Consider the following 19,578-nt stretch of genomic DNA (forward strand, 5'->3'; position numbering starts at 1 on the left):
GCCGGTTCATAAAGCTCTTAACTACTGTGCTCTAAAGTACACTAACACCCATAAACTACCTATGTACCCCTAAACCGAGGTCCCCCCACATCGCCGCCACTATATTTAAAATTTTTAACCCCTAATCTGCCGCTCCGTACACCTCCGTCAACTACGTTATCCCTATGTACCCCTAATCTGCTGCCCCTAACACCGCCGACCCCTATATTATATTTATTAACCCCTAATCTGCCCCCCACAATGTCGCCACCAGCTACCAACAATAATTAACCCCTAATCTGCCGACCGGAGCTCACCGCTAGTATAATAAATGTATTAACCCCTAATCCGCCTCACTCCCGCCTCAATAACCCTATAATAAATAGCATTAACCCCTAATCTGCCCTCCCTAACATCGCCGACAGCTAACTTCAAGTATTAACCCCTAATCTGCCGATCTGAGCTCACCGCTACTCTAATAAATTGTTTAACCCCTTAAGCTAATTCTAACCCTAACACTAACACCCCCTAAGTTAAATATAATTTTTATCTAACTAAATAAATTAAGTCTTATTAAATAAATTATTCCTATTTAAATCTAAATACTTACCTGTAAAATAAATCCTAATATAGCTACAATATAAATTATAAATATATCTTAGCTATTTTAGGATTAATATTTATTTTACAGGCAACTTTGTAATTATTTTAACCAGGTACAATAGCTATTAAATAGTTAATAACTATTTAATAGCTACCTAGTTAAAATAATTACAAAATTACCTGTAAAATAAATCCTAACCTAAGTTACAATTAAACCTAACACTACACTATCAATAAATAAATTAAATACAATACCTACAATTATCTACAATTAAACCTAACACTACACTATTAATAAATAAATTAAATACAATTCCTACAAATAAATACAATTAAATAAACTAACTAAAGTACAAAAAATAAAAAAGAACTAGGTTATAAAAAATAAAAAAATATTTACAAACATTAGAAAAAAATTACAACAATTTTAAACTAATTACACCTACTCTAAGCCCCCTAATAAAATAACAAAGACCCCCAAAATAAAAAAATGCCCTACCCTATTCTAAATTAAAAAAGTTCAAAGCTATTTTACCTTACCAGCCTTTAAAAGGGCCCTTTGCGGGGCATGCCCCAAAGAATTCAGCTCCTTTGCCTGTAAAAAAAAACATACAATACCCCCCCAACATTACAACCCACTACCCACATACCCCTAATCTAACCCAAACCCCCCTTAAATAAACCTAACACTAAGCCCCTGAAGATCTTCCTACCTTGTCTTCACCATGCCAGGTATCACCGATCGTTCCAGGCTCCGAAATCTTCATCCAAGCCCAAGCGGGAGCTAGACATCCATCATCCGGCTGAAGTCTTCTATCAAGCGACGGCTGAAGAAGTCCAGAAGAGGCTCCAAAGTCTTCATCCTATCCAGGAAGAAGAGTAGATCCGGACCGTCAACCATCTTCTTCCAAGCGGCATCTTCTATCTTCATTCGATGAGGACCGGCTCCATCTTGAAGACCTCCACCGCGGACCCATCTTCTTCTTCCGACGATTTCCCGACGAATGACGGTTCCTTTAAGGGACGTCATCCAAGATGGCTTCCCTTGAATTCCGATTGGCTGATAGGATTCTATCAGCCAATCGGAATTAAGGTAGGAAAATTCTGATTGGCTGATGGAATCAGCCAATCAGAATCAAGTTCAAAACCGATTGGCTGATCCGATCAGCCAATCAGATTGAGCTCGCATTCTATTGGCTGATCGGAACAGTAGTGTTAGGTTTAATTGTAGATAATTGTAGGTAGTTTATTTAATTAATTTATTGATAGTGTAGTGTTAGGTTTAATTGTAACTTAGGTTAGGATTTATTTTACAGGTAATTTTGTAATTATTTTAACTAGGTAGCTATTAAATAGTTCTTAACTATTTAATAGCTATTGTACCTGGTTAAAATAAATACAAAGTTGCCTGTAAAATAAATATTAATCCTAAAATATCTACAATATAATTATAATTTATATTGTAGCTATATTAGGGTTTATTTTACAGGTAAGTATTATGATTTAAATAGGAATAATTTATTTAATAAGAGTTAATTTATTTTGTTAGATAAAAATTATATTGAACTTAGGGGGGTGTTAGTGTTAGGGTTAGACTTAGCTTTAGGGGTTAATACATTTATTATAGTAGCGGTGAGCTCCGATCGGCAGATTAGGGGTTAATTATTGTAGGTAGCTGGCGGCGACGTTGTGGGGGGCAGATTAGGGGTTAATAAATATAATATAGGGGTCGGCGGTGTTGGGGGCAGCAGATTAGGGGTACATAACTATAATGTATGTTGCGGCGGTGTAGGGAGCAGCAGATTAGGGGTTAATAATAATATGCAGGAGTCAGCGATAGCGGGGGGCGGCAGATTAGGGGTTAATAAGTGTAAGGTTAGGGGTGTTTAGACTCGGGGTACATGTTAGAGTGTTAGGTGCAGACGTAGGAAGTGTTTCCCCATAGAAAACAATGGGGCTGCGTTAAGAGCTGAACGCTGCTTTTTTGCAGGTGTTAGGTTTTTTTTCAGCTCAAAGGGGATATCGTGCACAAGCACGTTTTTGAAGCTGGCCGCGTCCGTAAGCACCGCTGGTATCTAGAGTTGCAGTGGCTTTAAATTATGCTCTACGCTCCCTTTTTGGAGCCTAACGCACTGAAAACCCAGCCATTCTGTGAACTCTAAATACCAGCGGTATTTAAAAGGTGCGGGAGAAAAAAGCACGCGTAGCTAACGCACCACTTTGGCCGCCAAACTCTAAATCTAGCCGTATATATATATATATCTCATTATATATAGGTATAGATTTATACAGATGTACATAGGAATATCTATTTATAAATACAGATAACATTCTGCTATGTGCAGAACATTGGAATGTGAAACATGTACAGAAAAAACACAGTATAACACTTTATTAAATATGAATATTGCATTAATATGCTATTACATCAAATTAACTGCCAAGAGCTCCAATGCACCTATATAAAATATATATATATAATTATTATTATTTATAAAATATTTACCTGGAAGGATATATATATACTGTATATACAGTATAAATATAGGTATAGATATATATTGCACCTAAATACCATCAGATTTATCTAGAAATATGTAGTTATGAATAAATAGAGCATATTCTTCTATGTGAAGAACATTGGAACATGTAATAATCATATTTTCATGTTGGGTTAGCGCACGTGAGAATATGCAACCGGATTTGTGCGCGAGTAGGGTGTTATGTTTTTTATTAAACTTTGTTTGCTCCATTGACTTCTATGGGGGAATAGGTAAACACGCTCGTGATATTGCAAGTTTGGCCTTTTACACGTGTCCGGTTAGCGCAAAAGCAATTTTTTTTTTACTTGTAATACAATTGCAACCCAATGCACGCAAAAAGATTACTTCTAGCAAAGTTAACGCTTGAGAGGGAGCGTTAAATAGCGCTCCACTTGTAATCTGGCCCAATGTGTTTTACCTCTGGTAAAGAGCCGCAGAGCAATGCTGGTCCTGAGTTTAATCTTCTGCTGACCCAATTAGCATCACTTGCCAAATGTCCAGCTGTGTAACTAGCACTGCTGATTGGTTCAGGGTCAGTTTTTGAGTTGCAGAGTTGATAGTGATAAAATTATATGCTCAAATAAATGAGAAAGTGTAATTTGTTTTCTTCACTTGCCCTTTAACTGGTGATCAAATGTTAAAAGCATGAAAATGTAAAAATGTCAAATAATATATTGTATTGCTCAATTATGTTAATAAATTATATGGCATGGGGTGACTTTGGCATTTCTATGCTTTTGAATGTTTAATTGGAAACTTAAAGGGACAGTCTAGTCCAAAATAAACTTTCATGATTCAGATAGGGCATGCAATATTAAACAACTTTCCAATTTACTTTTATCACCAATTTTGCTTTGTTCTCTTGGTATTCTTAGATTAAAGCTAAACCTAGGAGGTTCATATGCTAATTTTTTAGACCTTTAAGGCCGCCTCTTATCTGAATTCATTTTGACAGTTTTTCACCACTAGAGGGTGTTAGTTCATGTGTCTCATATAGATCAGCCCTTCTTAAACTGTGGGTCGCAACCCTATGTCGGTAACCCTAATGTGGGGGTCTAGGGCCTCCTGATTCCATATTTTGTGCGATTGTGCATGTGCTATTAAAACACCAGTAATTATGATGTTAAGACCGTCCGCACTTCTGCTGCAGCTATTACAAAGTGCTGCTGGTTCTTAAGGCCGGTTTTAGGGGTGTGCAACCTATGCCATCGCACAGGCACACACTCCAAGTATGTCACTTCCTCCCAGCGCATTGTGCTGCTCAGGAGAGAAGAGGGAGCCCTGCAGAGTGAGCATGGAAGGGTTTGAGTATGGAAGAAAGGGTATGGGCATGGAAGGGAAGGTATGTGCATGGAAGGGGGTATGAATATGAAGGGGGAGTATGGAAGGGGAATTGAGTATGGAAGGGGGGAGTATCTGCATGAAAAGGGGAGTATGAAGGGAAAGTATGAGTATGGAAGGGAGGGTATGAACATGGAAGGGGGGTATGAATATGAAGGGGGAGTATGGAAGGAGCAGGGCAGTGAGCATGGAAGGGGCAGTAAGCATGGAAGGGGGGAATATGAGCATGGAAGGGGGGAATATGAGCATGGAAGGGGGAAGTATGAGCATTGAAGAGGGGAGTATGAACATGGAAAGGGGGAGTATAAGTATGAAGGGGGTGTATGAGTATGGAAGGGGGTATGAATATGAAGGGGGAGTATGGAATGTGCAGGGGAATGAGCATGGAAGGGGGTGTATGAGCATGGAAGGGGGGAGTATAAGCATATTTTATATACCCTGTGTCACGTAAAAATTTAACACGCAAAAAAGGGGTCGCAAAAGGAAAACGTTTAAGAAGCCCTGCTATAGATAACACTGTGTTCACGCATGTGGAGATGCCTAGGAGTCAGCACTGATTGGCTAAAATGCAAGTCTGTCAAAAGAACTGAAATAAGGGGGCAGTTTGCAGAAGCTTAGATACAAGATAATCACAGAGGTAAAAAGTGTATTAATATATGTGTATATATATATATATATATATATATATATATATATATATATGTGTGTATATATATATACCGGTATATATATATATATATATATATATATATATATATATATATATATATATATATATATATATATATATATATATATATATATTGGGGTGCATTACTGCCTAGGTCAACAAGGCCGGTGCCTAGAGCGACAGATTTAGGAAGGGCGGCACATTTTTGCAGCCACTGAAGGAGTGGAAACTGAATTAACTTTCTATTAGTTGTTATGAGTACTACTAGAAAGTTGATTAAGCTGCCACTCCTTCAGAGGTTGTGGTAAACTACATTTTCCATATTGCATGGAATTGAGTCTGCACAAGCTCAAAGGCGCCACCTATAGACCTCCTTATGTAGCTTCTTCTAAAGATCGTATTAACTGCTCTGCTAGCTATCAAGTAGTTTGCCAGCAGGGAGTACAAACATTCCAGCAGGGAACGCAAAGAATCCTTTAGGTTCTGAAGAGCATGCACCAGCGCCCAGCAGTGGTGGTGTCTAGCAGGGAGCACGGGGATCTCCTATGGCCCCTGAAGATCGTGTGTAGTCATCGTGTCCAGCAGCCAGTGCCAGGATCACCTGATTATGTCTATTGTGGAAGTAAATTGCTATCACCAGCATGAATGACCAGTAACTATTTGTTTCTGCTGCACAAACACATGGAGTGCAGTGCAGCCTTTAGAGACACAACCATGACAAAATATGCATACTAGAATAAATAAAGCGTCTCTTCAGGTCTTTTCTAAAATGAAGTAGTCATTTCATAGTTTATTTTGATTATTTCATTTTATTGAGCTATAACAGAAACAACAATCAATCATCTAGCATTTCAGGAAAATAAAAATAAAACATATATTTTTCTAAGGACACATTGTTGATAAAACTTGCAGTGGAACTTTATTTCTACACCGCAGTGATCTATATACATTACAATATCACTACATTAGCATTAGCAAAGACTTTTTAAACCCTCCCTCTGGTAGGGGTGTTGTTTTCCTATTTAACGTGTCAAAAATATGTCTATGCAGCCTGTGATTGTTATTTAGCTTTTTATTGGTATGAAGAAGCATAGATCCTCATTTAGATAGTATTGTAATGGATTCCTATAAAAGGCATTTCATTTGTAAGGTCAAACACTAATAGAGATATTGCTGTCTCCAACAGGATTTCTATGTATATGTTTTTGTATAAACCTGTATGCCTAGCCACAAGCCCGTCCAGGAGCTCAGGAAAAGGAAGTTAGTTGCCACTGACACCAATGATTTAAATAAGCCTTAAAATGATAGCCCTGTGTGTACTTGTAATGTACAGTTTATGACAGAGAGGCAGTAATAATCTTAAGTTAGTGAATCTTGGGCTGTTTGATATACAGTTAATAGAGTCTCTGACTACATACATTAATATGAATAACTCTGTGTGCAGGATGTAATAACTTAATTAAACACATAACACTTGATAAATATATATATATATATATATATATATACACACACATATATATATATATATATATATATATATATATATATATATATATATATATATATAGTCCATGCACAAAGTGTGACAGCACCACAACACAAAGTTTTCTTTAAAGGTTAAAAATTCTTTCTTTATTAGGATATCACAACCTAAAAAAAGCAACGTTTCGGACCTACATGATCCTTAATCATGCATAGTTAAAAACAAATAAACAAACATTTAAAAAGGGTATTTGGGCCAATCAGGTTTCAACTTCCATTGCTAATTGGATTAACTCATACCTGTCCAGGTATTGTAGAATTCCTTTCATTAGTGACCTCTAGTGGCACCAGAGTATATACCATGCTAATTTTTTAAATTTATAAAGACAAATACAAATCATAATCCATATTCAGACCATAAGGGTGTAATGTATTCAAACGCTTAATCCACCATTGCGAGAATAGTCTATATCATAGAAGATATAGACTGAAAGAATGCACCTTGGTAGCACTTCGGTTCCTAATGCAAATATTGATATAGATATGAAACTTAAACAACCATTGTAAACCAAAGGTTTGAAAAAAGAAAATTAAAACATAACTTTTATTAAATCAACATTGGATTAAAACCGTTCTTGATTGTGTAAGTGTGTGTACTTTAAAAACACATAGCAACTTTACTGAATATAAGAAAGTGGCACTGAATTTCAAATGGATAGATTGCCTCTATTATAGAATATTCAGGAATATCTGAATAGGAATTATTAATCTATCAACTAAATAATTGGCTGGTATTCTGGGGTATTCTACACCGCTGATTATTTCAACAATCTGTCATGCAGACATTCCAGTATATAGTTGAAAAACCGTATTTGAGAAATATATAATAAAGTACTATCAGTGGAGGTTACTTTAGTAACTGGTATATTTGAATAGTTTCGTGTTTTTCACTTGATGGATATATGAATATCTGTGTGGGTATTGTTAACTCCTTCAGTTAAATTACTGAGTTCCAGATAGATGTAAGTTCTTAATACGGCTTAAACTCTATCTTAGTATATTATCCCTTGGGTTGCAATAGATTATATTATAGATATGTATACATAATATAGCTTTATGAATATCAGAAGTGCTTTAGATATCTTTAGTATATATTGTGAAATTAATCAATTTTTGCAACAGGGTTTTTTATTAAGGATATCTTGGTTAGGAGTCTGGCAAATGTTGGTGCTTTGGTGTACAACCTCCTATGGTCTATACTTAGTGGCAAACAGTATGTCTTACTAAGTATATTATCAACTGTTTTTAGTCACTTTGCAGCCTTGACAAATTTTGCTTGCATAATGTAATACATGAGAGACGGTATTTATAGACAACTTACTTAGAGTAATATATTCTGTGCAGCCTACTCAGGTTTGTATATCAGTAACCTGTCGCTACTGGTTATAGTGTATGTATAAGTAGCCAGTTGTAGGTTCTGTCTATTGTGGCATAAAAATATTCACATAATATTAATCTTAGCTATGTGTTAAAGAGGCTGTCTTTAATTTCTTTTAGAGTTGGCTATTGCAACTTTATACCGTCTAAAATAATTGAAGTAGTCTTAAGGTACTGTTATTGCTAGTACCCAGCTTTTGTGCAGTTATGCTAACAACAGGTGATTGTTGTAGTATAATTTTGAGCTGCCTGAATGTGTGGCTAACAGTTATAGTATTGGTCCGTAATTAGCTTTTCAAAGTTGTCACTAGCTGACCGCTATAGTTATAAGGTATTATTATGTAGCTTTTTAAAGTCTATGTCAGTGCGATTGATTTCGCAGATTGACCGTTAAAGCTGTTATTTCTATTACCCTATGAATAGCTTCTGACAATTGCCACTAGCGGTTTTCAAAATACCCCCAAATTATTGATACTAATTTTGCCCAGATGCCACTGTATCGAAACGTTTACTTGTTAAAGTTGGCTATGCCATTAAAAAGAAAAACAACAGGGTATTGTCAGATACCCATCCCTAACATGTTTCGCCGATAGCGTTTCGGCTTTTTCAAAGGTCTTTCAAAGGACCTTTGAAAAAGCCGAAACGCTATCGGCGAAACATGTTAGGGATGGGTATCTGACAATACCCTGTTGTTTTTCTTTTTAATGGCATAGCCAACTTTAACAAGTAAACGTTTCGATACAGTGGCATCTGGGCAAAATTAGTATCAATAATTTGGGGGTATTTTGAAAACCGCTAGTGGCAATTGTCAGAAGCTATTCATAGGGTAATAGAAATAACAGCTTTAACGGTCAATCTGCGAAATCAATCGCACTGACATAGACTTTAAAAAGCTACATAATAATACCTTATAACTATAGCGGTCAGCTAGTGACAACTTTGAAAAGCTAATTACGGACCAATACTATAACTGTTAGCCACACATTCAGGCAGCTCAAAATTATACTACAACAATCACCTGTTGTTAGCATAACTGCACAAAAGCTGGGTACTAGCAATAACAGTACCTTAAGACTACTTCAATTATTTTAGACGGTATAAAGTTGCAATAGCCAACTCTAAAAGAAATTAAAGACAGCCTCTTTAACACATAGCTAAGATTAATATTATGTGAATATTTTTATGCCACAATAGACAGAACCTACAACTGGCTACTTATACATACACTATAACCAGTAGCGACAGGTTACTGATATACAAACCTGAGTAGGCTGCACAGAATATATTACTCTAAGTAAGTTGTCTATAAATACCGTCTCTCATGTATTACATTATGCAAGCAAAATTTGTCAAGGCTGCAAAGTGACTAAAAACAGTTGATAATATACTTAGTAAGATATACTGTTTGCCACTAAGTATAGACCATAGGAGGTTGTACACCAAAGCACCAACATTTGCCAGACTCCTAACCAAGATATCCTTAATAAAAAACCCTGTTGCAAAAATTGATTAATTTCACAATATATACTAAAGATATCTAAAGCACTTCTGATATTCATAAAGCTATATTATGTATACATATCTATAATATAATCTATTGCAACCCAAGGGATAATATACTAAGATAGAGTTTAAGCCGTATTAAGAACTTACATCTATCTGGAACTCAGTAATTTAACTGAAGGAGTTAACAATACCCACACAGATATTCATATATCCATCAAGTGAAAAACACGAAACTATTCAAATATACCAGTTACTAAAGTAACCTCCACTGATAGTACTTTATTATATATTTCTCAAATACGGTTTTTCAACTATATACTGGAATGTCTGCATGACAGATTGTTGAAATAATCAGCGGTGTAGAATACCCCAGAATACCAGCCAATTATTTAGTTGATAGATTAATAATTCCTATTCAGATATTCCTGAATATTCTATAATAGAGGCAATCTATCCATTTGAAATTCAGTGCCACTTTCTTATATTCAGTAAAGTTGCTATGTGTTTTTAAAGTACACACACTTACACAATCAAGAACGGTTTTAATCCAATGTTGATTTAATAAAAGTTATGTTTTAATTTTCTTTTTTCAAACCTTTGGTTTACAATGGTTGTTTAAGTTTCATATCTATATCAATATTTGCATTAGGAACCGAAGTGCTACCAAGGTGCATTCTTTCAGTCTATATCTTCTATGATATAGACTATTCTCGCAATCGTTGTCATTTCATGCACAAGCACTCAAGCTCACCAGGTATATATGTATATACCCTATATTAAAAATACAGAAATTTGATAATCATATGCACGATATCCAGACATAGTCATAGAAAAGGATACGTTGTTTGCAAACAACTTAAATATATTCTCTGTATTTATTAAAAGAATACACGGAGCGTTCCAACCTTACCAGTGTAGTGCTCTTGCTATTTCTTGTTTAGCTTAATCCACCATACCTCTTTTGTTTCAGTATTAATTCCCTATTACCCCCTCTCCTGTGTATGGGGATGTGATCTATTACTTGAAACCGGAGCTGACTGACTATATGTCCCATATGTGTAAAGTGTGCAGATTCTGGTAATGACATGTCCTTTGATTTGATAGATGATTTATGTTGACTAAATCTGTCTCTGGTGGCTTGGGTGGTCTCACCAATAAAGCAAAGCCCACATGGGCACTTAAGTAAATAAATTACATACGCCTAGATTTAGAGTTCTGCGTTAGCCGTCAAAACCAGTGTTAGGGGGTCCTAACGCTGGTTTTGGCCTACCGCTGGTATTTAGAGTCTTGTAGGTAAGGGTCTAACGCTCACTTTCCAGCCGAGACTTTTCCATACCGCAGATCCCCTTACGTCAATTGCGTATCCTATCTTTTCAATGGGATCTTTCTAACGCTGGTATTTAGAGTCTTGGCTGAAGTGAGCGTTAGAACTCTAACGACAAAACTCCAGCCGCAGAAAAAAGCCAGGAGATAAGAGCTTTCTGGGCTAACGCCAGTTCATAAAGCTCTTAACTACTGTGCTCTAAAGTACACTAACACCCATAAACTACCTATGCACCCCTAAACCGAGGCCCCCCCCACATCGCTGCCACTCTATTAATTTTTTTTAACCCCTAATCTGCCGACCGCACACCGCCGCAACCTACATTATCCCTATGTACCCCTATTCTGCTGCCCCTAACATCGCCGACCCCTACATAATATTTATTACCCCCTAATCTGCCCCCCCCAACGTCACCGCTACCTACCTACAATTATTAACCCCTAATCTGCCGACCGGACCTCACCGCTACTATAATAAATGTATTAACCCCTAATCCGCCTCACTCCCGCCTCAAAAACCCTATAATAAATAGTATTAACCCCTAATCTGCCCTCCCTAACATCGCCGACACCTAACTTCAAGTATTAACCCCTAATGTGCCGACAGGACCTCGCCGCTACTCTAATAAATGTATTAACCCCTAAAGCTAAGTCTAACCCTAACACTAACACCCCCCTAAGTTAAATATAAGTTAAATCTAACAAAATAAAATAAATCTTATTAAATAAATTATTCCTATTTAAAGCTAAATACTTAACTGTAAAATAAACCCTAATATAGCTACAATATAAATAATAATTATATTGTAGCTATTTTAGGATTAATATTTATTTTACAGGCAACTTTGTATTTATTTTAACCAGGTACAATAGCTATTAAATAGTTAATAACTATTTAATAGTTACCTAGTTAAAATAATTACAAAATTACCTGTAAAATAAATCCTAACCTAAGTTACAATTAAACCTAACACTACACTATCAATAAATTAATTAAATAAACTATCTGCAATTATCTACAATTAAATCAACTAAACTAAATTACAAAAAAAACCCCCACTAAATTACAAAAACTAATTACACCTACTCTAAGCCCCCTAAAAAAATAACAAAACCCCCCAAAATAAAAAAATGCCCTACCCTATTCTAAAATTAAAATTTTACAGCTCTTTTGCCTGTAAAAAAAACATACAATACCCCCCCCAACATTACAACCCACCACCCACATACCCCTAATCTAACCCAAACTCCCCTTAAAAAAACTAACACTAAGCCCCTGAAGATCTTCCTACCCTTATCTTCACCACGCCGGGTCCGAAGTCTTCATCCTATCCGGCAAGAAGAGGTCCAGAAGAGGGTCCAAAGTCTTCATCCTATCTGGCAAGAAGAGGGCATCTGGACCGGTAGACATCTTCATCCAGGCGGCATCTTCTATCTTCTTCCATCCAGCGCGGAGCGGGACCATCTTGAAGCGGCCGACGTGGATCCATCCACTTCTAACGACGTCCTAAGTCCGAATGAAGATTCCTTTAAATGACGTCTTCCAAGATGGCGTCCCTCGAATTCCGATTGGCTGATAGGATTCTATCAGCCAATCGGAATTAAGGTAGGCAAAATCTTATTGGCTGATTGAATCAGCCAATCAGATTCAAGTTCAATCGGATTGGCTGATCAAATCAGCCAATCAGATTGAGCTCGCATTCTATTGGCTGTTCCGATCAGCCAATAGAATGCGAGCTCAATCTGATTGGCTGATTGGATCAGCCAATCCGATTGAACTTGAATCTGGCTGTTAATAATATAATGGGGGCGGCAGATTAGGGGTTAATAAGTGTAAGGTTAGGGGTGTTTAGACTCGGGGTACATGTTAGGGTGTTAGGTGCAGACATAGGAAGTGTTTCCCCATAGGAAACAATGGGGCTGCGTTAGGAGCTGAACGCTGCTTTTTTGCAGGTGTTAGGTCTTTTTTCAGCTCAAACTGCCCCATTGTTTCCTATGGGGGAATAATTCACGAGCTGGCCGCGTCCGTAAGCAACGCTGGTATTGAGAGTTGCAGTGCCAGTAAATATGCCTGTACGCTCCCTTTTTGGAGCCTAACGCAGCCCTTCTGAGAACTCTAAATACCAGCATTGTTTAAAAGGTGCGGGGGGGGGGGGGAAACACGCATAGCTAACGCACCCCTTTGGCTGCAAAACTCTAAATCTAGGCGATAGTTAGTTTGACATGTATACAGTCCTTTAATTATATATTGTTTCCTTTTATCATTTTGTGCTAGGAATTTTCCTTTTATAATTGAATTGCATTGAGCACAATGTAGACAGGGGTAACACCCCTTATTAGGTGTAGTCAAATAATTAGTACTAGATGGTTTAATGGTTCCCACATCTGCTTTAACAAGGTTATCCCTAAGATTTTTTACCCGTCTATTTGATGGCATAGGAGGCAATTTGAAGGATTCTACTTCTGGATTGTATTTAGACAATAAGTGCCAATGTTTTCTCACTATTTTAAAGACATCATTACTTCTATTACTGTATTCCATAGCAAAAACTAATCTATTTGGATCATTCTTCTTTTTGACTTGCTTTCTATCCAATTCCTCAATACTCTTTGTAATGGTCTCTTTTGGGTAACCTCTTTGAATAAATTTATTGCCCATAGATCTTAATCTGTCTGGCAATATCTCTTGGTCCTTAACTATACTCTTTGTACGAAGTAACTGACTCCTAGGTATAGAATTAAATACAGTTTCTGGATGGAAGCTTTCATATCTTAGCAAGGTATTTCTATCTGTTGGTTTAGTATAGAGATCAGTATTCAATCTATTACCTTGTTTGTATACAGTGGTGTCTAAAAAGTTAACCTGCTGAGTAGAGTATGTGTGTAAATCTAATGCCCACCATAGAGGCATTTATATCCTCAACAACAGAGGCTTAAGGGTAAAGCTAAGACCCACCATCCTGGCTAATCATGAGCTGTATAAAAGCAGATTTGAGAGTATATTAAACAAATGTTACTTTGATTTAATTGTCCTTTCTGTGGAATATCTGCAGTTAGAAATTGACAAGCAAAAAGGAATTATACTGGAAACGGAGCGGTCGATGGAAACAAAATATACCTTGGAAATGTTAAAGACCACCAAAGATGAAGTGGATACATTGTTAGCACAATATTGTTTAGATTTTGAGGAGAAAAAAAGAACAAAGTTCGTAAGAGATTAGCTGGATTACGCTAACCACCAGGTATACAACTGGTCACATGACCATACGTCAAGATCACGTGAAGGCCTACGCTGGAGGAGATTACAGAGAGCAACGACTTACCAGGATAGAACGGCTGAAGGCTCATCATCTGGGGAGAGTTTTTTAGACTCCGGTTTGGAAGGAGACACCGGAGGGGAGGGCAGAAGCACCACCGATTCAAAAGAACAATGGATGAATATGCGCAGCTCCTGGAATCAACAACGGCAGATGCAGAGACAGCAGCGAGGAGGGAGATATCGGCAGGGCATGAGAAAGTAAAAGCAAAGGTAAATGACCTGCCTAACGCCAACCCCCTTACATCTGATGAGGAAAATTTGGTTATCAATATCTCCAAATACAAGCTATCTGATAATGAACATAGTCTCCTAATGAAAGGACTTTCTTTTTGTCCTATAAAAGACTGTGACGAATTTGAGATTCATAAAGATCTTTATACATTTTTCAGGATGTTAAGGTTGAAAGCAATGTATGGTAACTTGGGTGAGCAAAATATAATAAATGAAGGGGCACTGCAAACTGAATGTTTTGATTTGAGAGTGCTTAATTTACATAAAAAAATCTTCATTTATTCCCCCAACCAGTTATTCTGGTGTAGAAACGTTTGTGAAATTTGTACAACAAGATGTTACTACTCTAATGAAAAAATCGAATTTAAACCCATACATAAAACACCATAATTTAACTAGGGGGGAATGTGAGGCTATATCCTCTTGGAAAAATAACATGGATATCACTATAAAAAATGCTGATAAAGGCGGAGCTATAGTGGTATTAGATACTGAATACTATACCCAAGAAATTTTACAACAACTCTCGGATGGGTGGTATATGAAATATTGGATCACAATCCCCTTTTAGAGATACAAAAAGAGCTTAAAGTAATCCTGGATAGGGCTTTGGAATATAACATCATTTCTAAGCAAGTCTATGATTTTTTGTTTATAAAACATCCAATTACACCAGTCTTTTACACATTGCCCAAAGTGCATAAAAATCTGTCCCTTCCACCAGGACGACCCATTGTGGCATGTACTGAATCTGTATTTTCTAATGTTTCAATTTTCCTAGACAAGATTCTCTTCCCTATGGTTAAACAACAGAAATCCTTTATTAGGGATACAAATTAGTTTTTGACAAAGCTAGCAGGGATTGAAATAAAAGAAACATGGTTAATTTTTTCCCTTGATGTAGTAAATCTATATACTTCTATCTCCCATGAGGCTGGTTTAACAACTATAAAAAGCTTTTTGAATGATAGCAGACTATATAATCTACCGCAAATCGACTTTGTTGATGACATGTTAAGATTTGTATTATATTGCAATTACTTCCTTTTCCAAGACACATACTATATGCAAAAACGGGGTACAGCTATGGGCTCCAATGTAGCCCCCTCATATGCCAATTTATTCATGAGTGGCTTTGAGAACAACTTTGTTTGTAATAATCAGCCATTCATCAGCTGCTGTAAGCATTGGTTAAGATACACTGATGATATCTTTGGCATATGGGGGGGGCATATTGGAGTCCTTACTAAAGTTTGTTGAGGATATAAGTCCCTCTATGGTGGGCATTAGATTTACACTTACATACTCTACTCAGCAGGTTAACTTTTTAGATATGAACTTTTTAGATATGAAAGCTTCCATCCAGAAACTGTATTTAATTCTATACCTAGGAGTCAATTACTTTGTACAAAGAGGATAGTTAAGGACCTAGAGATATTGCCAGACAGATTAAGATCTATGGGCAATAAATGTATTCAAAGAGGTTACCCAAAAGAGATCATTACAAAGAGTATTGAGGAATTGGATAGAAAGCAAGTCAAAAAGAAGAATGATCCAAATAGATTAGTTTTTGCTATGGAATACAGTAATAGAAGTAATGATGTCTTTAAAATAGTGAGAAAACATTGGCACTTATTGTCTAAATACAATCCAGAAGTAGAATCCTTCAAATTGCCTCCTATGCCATCATATAGACGGGTTAAAAATCTTAGGGATAACCTTGTTAAAGCAGATGTGGGTACCATTAAACCATCTAGTACTAATTATTTAACTACACCTAATAAGGGGTTTTACCCCTGTCTACATTGTGCTCAATGCAATTCAATTAAAAAAGGAACATTCCTAGCACAAAATGATAAAAGGAAAGAATATATAATTAAAGGATTGTATACATGTCAAACTAACTATGTAATTTATTTACTTAAGTGCCTATGTGGGCTTTGCTATATTGGCAAGACCACCCAAGCCGCCAGAGATAGATTTAGTCAACATAAAGCATCTTACAAATAAAAGGACATGTCATTACCAGTATCTGCACACTTTACACATATGGGACATATAGTCAGTCAGCTCCGGTATCAAGTAATAGATCACATCCCCATACACAGGAAAGGGGGTAATAGGGAATTAAAACTGAAACAAAAGAGGTATGGTGGATTAAGCATTTGAATACATTACACCCTTATGGGCCTCTAGTTATGAAAGTCTGGCGGACCTGATCCGACACTGCGGATCAGGTCCGCCAGACCTCGCCACTAGAGGTCACTAATGAAAGGAATTCTACAATACCTGGACAGGTATGAGTTAATCCAATTAGCAATGGAAGTTGAAACCTGATTGGCTCAGATACCCTTTTTAAATGTCTGTTTATTTGTTTTTAACTAAGCATGATTAAGGACCATGTAGGTCCGAAACGTTGCTTTTTTAAGGTTGTGATATCCTAATAAAGAAAGAATTCACCTTTAAAGAAAACTTTGTGTTGTGGTGCTGTCACACTTTGTGCATGAACTGTATACATTGGAGTTTTGCTGATACTCCATAGTGACGAGCACACAGTTTGGAAAATATCTATGATATATGGTGCTGGACTCCATTTGCTCACTATATATATAAATGCTTAATCTAGACATGACCATTATGCACACACAATTCTGCAAGCTTGCTTTTATATCAATAAAACACTGTTATATGTATAACATTTATAACAGATAATTCCATTGATTTGAAGCTAGCTTGCAGAATTGTGTGTGTATACGGCTCATGCAGGATAACTTAATGTCTCGGGCATCAGGTGATATAATTCACACATTCCAGACAAAAATAATATGAAAAAAAGGACTAAAACTAGAGGTGGGCACTAGGGGCGTATTTTGGCCAAGTCAAACAAGGCACTTGCCTAGGTCAGCAGGTTTTGGTGGGGCAGTACTTTTTAGTCCTGCTACCTACACACACTTAATACACACTGCACTACACACACACTTACTACACACTGCACTACACACACACTTACTACACACACTTACTACACACTGCACTGCACACACACTGCACTACACACAATTACTACACACTGCACTACACACACTTACTACACACACTTACTGCACACTGCACTACACTCACTTACTACACACTGCACTACACACACTTACTACACACTGCACTACACACACACGTACTACACACACTTACTACACACACTGCACACTGCACTACACTCACTTACTACACACTGCACTACACACACTTACTACACACTGCACTACACACACACTGCACTACACACACTTATTACACACTGCACTACACACACTTACTACACACACTCACTGCACTACACACACTTATTACACACTGCACTACACACACTTACTACACACTGCACTACACACACTTACTACACACTGCCTATGGCAGCACAAAACTTAAATACACCACTGTGCTGAACCAAACATGGGCCGGCTCATAAGCTTACATTACTGCTTTTTCAAATAAAGATTCCAAGAGAACAAAAATAAATTGATAATAGGAGTAAATTTGAAAGTTCTAAAAGTATCTAAATCATGAAAGAAAAAAATTTGGGTTCAGTATCCCTTTTAACTACTTTCTTCTTAGTCGAGGGAGGAAATAATCTGTACCAGTGAGACAACATGCCTAGAGCTATACCGTAATGCTTAAAGGATATAAAACTCTCTTTTTTAATTGTTGTAATACAAAAGTACTAAGCAGTGGGCTATACTTAAAATAAATCATTGCAATGTGTATTATTTATCATTTTAAAAAGGATTTTAACTTTTTTTTAATTTATATTTTTACGCAATTTGTGAAGTGTCCAATAATTTCTATCATAACCCCACCAGGGGGCTAGAATGTCAACAGAAAGTTATATATAGCTTGATGTCATACCTCTTCCAGGACAACTTGAGCTGGCTTACTGTTCAGTGTATGTTAGAGAAACAGGAAGTCAGTTTTTTGTCCATGCTTAGAAGAGGCAGAATGCAAAGTTCTCAGCATGTCAGTTCCCTTATGTCACTATAGGCTACACTGAGAATTTATAAGAGATCATTTCGCAAGTAAGTTGTTTGCTGCTTTTTTAACACAATCTGCTTATTTTATGTTTAATTTAACAAATTAGATAGATAGATAGATAGATAGATAGATAGATATACTAGTGGATCACAGTTTCAAATCCATTTGTGTTAGGTGGCATTATGTTTTTTCCCTTTCTACTTCCCTACCCCCTGTGTGACTTACTGTCAGGATTCCTGATAAGGCGAGCAGGTGTCTCATGTGGTGCACAGTAATGTAGATTTTTTGTCAGTTTTTAATTGAGAATTATAGGGAACATGGTTCATGCTGTAATGTGAGATTAGTTAACCTACAAAAACAACAGCAGTTTTTAAGTTGTGCATTGCAAACATGGTATAGCCTATAACTTTAAATAAATAAATAAATATTAAATTATTTATAACTATGCCTAAATACTGCACATTCTCTGTTTTGCTCATTCTAGTCGTAAATGGGTAGCCTCCATATTTTAATTCCAAAATACAGAACCTTACTTTTACCAATATTAGATCTCATTTGCTATTTACCAGCCCATTCCTCCAATTTTTTGTAAATCCCCATGCAAATAAATTACACTATGCACTGAACTAATCACCTTACACAACTTTGTATCATTTGCAAAAATAGGGATGTTCCTATTTAATCCTTTCTCCAAGTCATTAATAAAAACATATTAAAAGAACAGGACCTGATACTGATCCCTTGGGAACCCCACTAATTACTTTTTTCCAATCTGTGTATGATCAATTTACTACAATACACTGCTCCCTGTCTTTTATCCAGTTATTTATTCATGAACTAACCTTTTCAGCTATTCACATTCCTTTAAGTTTGTACAATAATCTCTTATGTGACACTTTATCAAAAGCCTTTGCAAAATACAAATAAGTCACATCAACTGATTCACCTTTACCTATCTATATTTTTACTTTCATATAATCTAATTACATTAGTTTGACATGATTTAGTACTCCTAAAACCATGCTTATTTTAACTCATGTATCTTGTTTCCCCAAATATACTCTTGAATATATTCCTTTATAATATCTTACAGTATCTTCCCCACTACTAAT

Source organism: Bombina bombina, chromosome 6, assembly GCF_027579735.1.
Source record: "Bombina bombina isolate aBomBom1 chromosome 6, aBomBom1.pri, whole genome shotgun sequence".
In the NCBI taxonomy this organism is placed as follows: Eukaryota; Metazoa; Chordata; class Amphibia; order Anura; family Bombinatoridae; genus Bombina; species Bombina bombina.